We start from the raw sequence: 4,528 nt of genomic DNA on the forward strand, positions 1-4,528 counted from the left end.
CAGCTTCCAAAATTGTAATTAAATAAGTGTAAGAAACTAATCAATATCTTTCTTTCTCTTGCCAGTTTGAAATGATAGCATATGCACTGGATTAGATTATCCATCCTAATCTCCCACACTGCCAGCGCTCTGTTGTTTTCCATTAACCCATTTTCAAGAAAGCCAAATGTCAATTTGAATGTCATTATTCTCCGAGCTCCCGTCAATCAAATTGTCTTTTTAAAACTCACAAAGACAAGCACTGCGATGAACTTGGCGTCTGGCCTACAAACAAGATTTTTCGGCGAGTCCTGTAGAAGAACCAGTGGAAATTCCAAAACAAATTTGTAAACATGTTAATGTTCATTAATAAAATATCAAAAGGAGGACTGAGGTGTCTCACCTACCAGCAGGTCAGTGCCATCATACCAGCAGTTTGGAAAGTAGGTTAGTTTAGATGAATGCCCCTAAAACATTTTGGTACTCAAAGAAAGATTATGTAAACAAAACCTGTTACAAAACCTGCAAGGACAAATATTCCCACAATCCTCCCCCCAAAGACTATGGTATAAGTGTTTAATCTGTTATTATGGTGGGGAAGCGTGTTGTTCTGCTATACAAGAATGTGTGGCATGAAAAGTGTCACGCATTCAAACGCTTAATCAGTCCCCAGAACCACAGTTCACACACACACATGCCTGATGCTGGCCTGCAGTGATAAAACTGCAAGAGTGGTTGTGTCTAACAGACCACATGACAACTGCACACAGTTCGCTCAGCAACCGCGGCTATGCAGCTGCCGGGAGCGCGGACCTCTGGGAGACGTAGTTGAGAGACCCGGTTTGCATCCCAGAATTAAACCGTAGGCCACACACATTTCCACATCATCGTTACCACTGGCATGTGAGCCACAGTGGCGTACCTTAACGACCACAGTAATGTTGTTGGTGTCATTACCATGTAATTATGAGACAAGGACCAGCTGACTGCAAGACGTGGGAGTCTACTGTTTCAGTTGGTGTGTGTGTGTGCGTGTGTGGGAAAGAGAGAGAGCGAAAGCGACAGACTTATAGACTTTAAAAGTACCTTTATTGATATATTATACTTTATATTATTTCAGTTTATAGGCCCTTTTAAATAAAGCAATTTGAAAACCATTATCCATTTTTTTGAAAATATCAAAATAGATTTAGTACTAAAGCGACTTCATAGTCAGTTAAATTCAAAAGGCTTCTGCATTTCACACTAGAACGAACTCTTGCAACTTGTGGGTCATGTTATCTTATACATACTCAGTTCTAAGCTTAATTGCCACTACACCTTACAACACTGTTCAGGGATCCAGTGTGCTGCTGTTTTGTTTCTTCTCACTGAGCAGATATCAAGCTTTACTTGACCTGACAGAAACTTCAAGACTACTCCCACTCTGAACGGCTACATGTATTGATAGTAGCGTTACGTGTCCAGACCTCTCCAAGACCCCTAAACCCTAGTTGTATGCACATGAGTGTGCTAGCGGTCATGACCCCATTCTTGCACTGGCCACTGGCCATCCTCCTTTCTGTAGGAGCCCTGTAGAGTGATCCCAGCAACCCTGTGGAGAAACTGCTCACCACATCCTTCACACCAGAAAAACCAAGAACGCAGTTGTGTCTGGCTTTAACGCAGCTCCCGTGTCATGGACTCTCTGGAAGTGTCTGCAAAAGTTCATTGGCCATGGTGTCCTAAAGAAGAGGAGTAATGGTTACACCTCCTGTTCCTCCACCACACCAGAATCAGGTGGAGAAGGGAAAAAAAAGGCAGCGGACCTGCCCCAGAGCTTCCCTGAAACCCGGGGGGGGGGGGATGAAACCCGGGGGGGGGGTGAAGAGAGGGAGATAGAGGGAGGGAGGGAGGGAGATAAAGTTGAACGAAGCTGAGCGAGGAGGTGAGGGAAAGTTGACGAGCAGTTGAAAAGGATGCGGACAGAAGTGTGGAGAGGGAGCTGGAGTTGGGGTGGACAATGCAGGAACGACGGAGATAAAGAGATGGAGGAACAGAGGCTGGGTGTGAGAGAGGCAGCACCAGAGGGGGAAGCAGAAGGGCTGCGATTGTACTTCTAGCCTGGGGTGCTTTCTTACTTCAGAGTCCTGCTAGATGGGGGAGACAGTAAATGGGTGAATAAAGGATGAGAAGGAGGATAAAAGTGTCCTTCACAAGCAGCGCTCCTTCTCCTCAGTAAACAACACCAGAAACCCGGGCTGCCGGGACAGTGTTTCTCGGGTTCCGGCCACTGACCTCAGATCAGCGCACCTACTGCCACAGCAAAGCCCGCAGCGGGGATAGTCCAGAGGAAGCGGGCCGATCCTGGGAGAACGAGTGCATGCGGGTGGTTCTGTTCTGCAGGCCTGACCCGTGTTTCCCGACGGCCCCACGCCAAACGACCGCAGGTCTGTAGTCTAGAGAGCTGACGCACGCTAGTTACTGCAAACGCAAGCCCATCAGGTTTGGCAGGTGGATAAAGGAGGTGGTTTAGGGTGTGGTGTGCAGCCTGGGCTGGAGAGAAACCTGCCTGGAGCAAAGAGCGACGGAGCAGCAGCACAGAGCGGCCGTTACCATCACCACGGACTGGTCGTAGAGAAACAGAAGCGGACAGTATCCCATCCTCTGACCAATGAGTAAATATAGAGCAGGAATAGAGGAGCTTTGACAATGATGTGTAATCAGATCTACAAAATATTAACACGAAGCAGTTATTACCCTCAGAAACATCTGCGTACAGAACATTAGGAAAGAGCAGCCATCAAAGCCGTGCACAATCGAATGTAAGGCAACACAGGAAAGTGATTACTCTCACAAACCACTGCATACGGAGCAATATTAGCACAGAGCAGTTATTACACTCACAATTGGACATAGAACAACTTCACTACCTGCACAGAGGGGTCAGCAACTGGAGTAACACATTCACGTGGACCTTATCTACAGAGCACTAGCCTTCATCCAGAAAGCTCTGTGAACGGCACATGGAGCAACAGCGCTGGCCATGCACAACTTAATGTAGAGTAATTATATTTTTTCCCGCTTGTTTTGGCTCATTCAGAGGCAGATGCTCAAAAATCGAACCGCTGCCGACTTGGCTGTAATCTCCATACACAAGAGAGGGGCAACTGTGATGGAGGAATACGCAGACGGAGAAAGAGCGGGATTAAAAAACAGACTCCGACACCTCTCCCTCTCTCTGAGCATCTGCATGAGACTCAACACTGTCAACACGGAGTCCCCTGCTGTGGACAGCCTGTATACTCGAGATCAACACGTGACAGAGACAGAGAGAAACAGATTGTCATCAAGGAATAATCCCTATCTGTCCGTGTGCATTTGTGATGGCGCGCGCGCGTGCTTGTGTGGAAGAAAAGAAAAGAAAGAAACGGAGATTAAGATGAGTAGGGAGAATACTGCAAAGAGGGAAAACAGCAGACTGCAATAACCTGAAGAGAGAACAAAAGACAGAGCTAGACAGTGAGAGAATGACAAGAGGAGAGAGAGAGAGAGAGAGAGAGAGAGAGAGAGAGCGGGAAAGGCAGCCTCAGCAAGAGAGAAAAGGGGGAGGGAGGGAGGGAGGGAGATTGACAGCCCACGCTCCCTGGGACATGAATAAAGCAGCACAGCGTGTATCGCTTTTCCACAGAACACGTCTCCATAATCATGCTCTAAGACAGCGCAGCGGGCCGAGGGCCCGGGACAAGGTGAGAGAGAACGAGGAGCGCGCTGAATGAATCAATCAGGACTAATCAGACGCTCTCTTCTTCCTCGCGCCCTTGCGCGTGCACGTGTGTGCGCGCACCTCCGCCGCGCAAGTTGAAGGAAAACTTGCAGGATGTGAAACATAAAACGCGGCACTTTCGGAGCGCGCGGAGCCGGCTGGCGCGCACACACCACACACGTCATGTCAATCAGGAGTCAAAGCCCAAACACCAGAAAGGAGCAGAAAGATGGAGGAGAATCGCATGTGCATAAAAACTAGAGAAAAAAAACTATAATGAGCCTTAAGTGTGACTTTTTTAATCGACGAAGTTTTTGATTATTTATTGGGTCAAAAAATAAATCTTCAGCTTTTGAATTAGAGAATTATCACCTTTGGCTTGAATAGGTAAATCTAAACCACTGTGAGCCTAGAGGGAAGGGAGTGTTTTCCCAAATCTGCAGAAGTGAATTAACAACACTGTCACACAGCAACATTTGAGCGTTATTATTTGCCGAGAGCCTGGCATGAGCGCTAGAGCTCTTCATATCAGCCCTCGGCTCGTATGGATTCACCATAGATTACATTAGTGTCACCAAGTATTGAACAGGCCATGAGCCAAAGTCATTATTCGTCTAACACTCATTCACTAGACGCAGCTCTAACTAAACCGGAGAACATTTTTCTCTGATATCTTAGAATAAAAGCATAATGGAATTAGGGGCAATGTGCAGACTTAGCACAGGTATGGAGAGCAGAGACATCACTCTCTCACACTCACACGCACCATCACTCAATCGGACAACACAGACACATCGGCACTCC

The sequence above is a fragment of the Electrophorus electricus genome, chromosome 26 (genome assembly GCF_013358815.1).
Source record: "Electrophorus electricus isolate fEleEle1 chromosome 26, fEleEle1.pri, whole genome shotgun sequence".
In the NCBI taxonomy this organism is placed as follows: Eukaryota; Metazoa; Chordata; class Actinopteri; order Gymnotiformes; family Gymnotidae; genus Electrophorus; species Electrophorus electricus.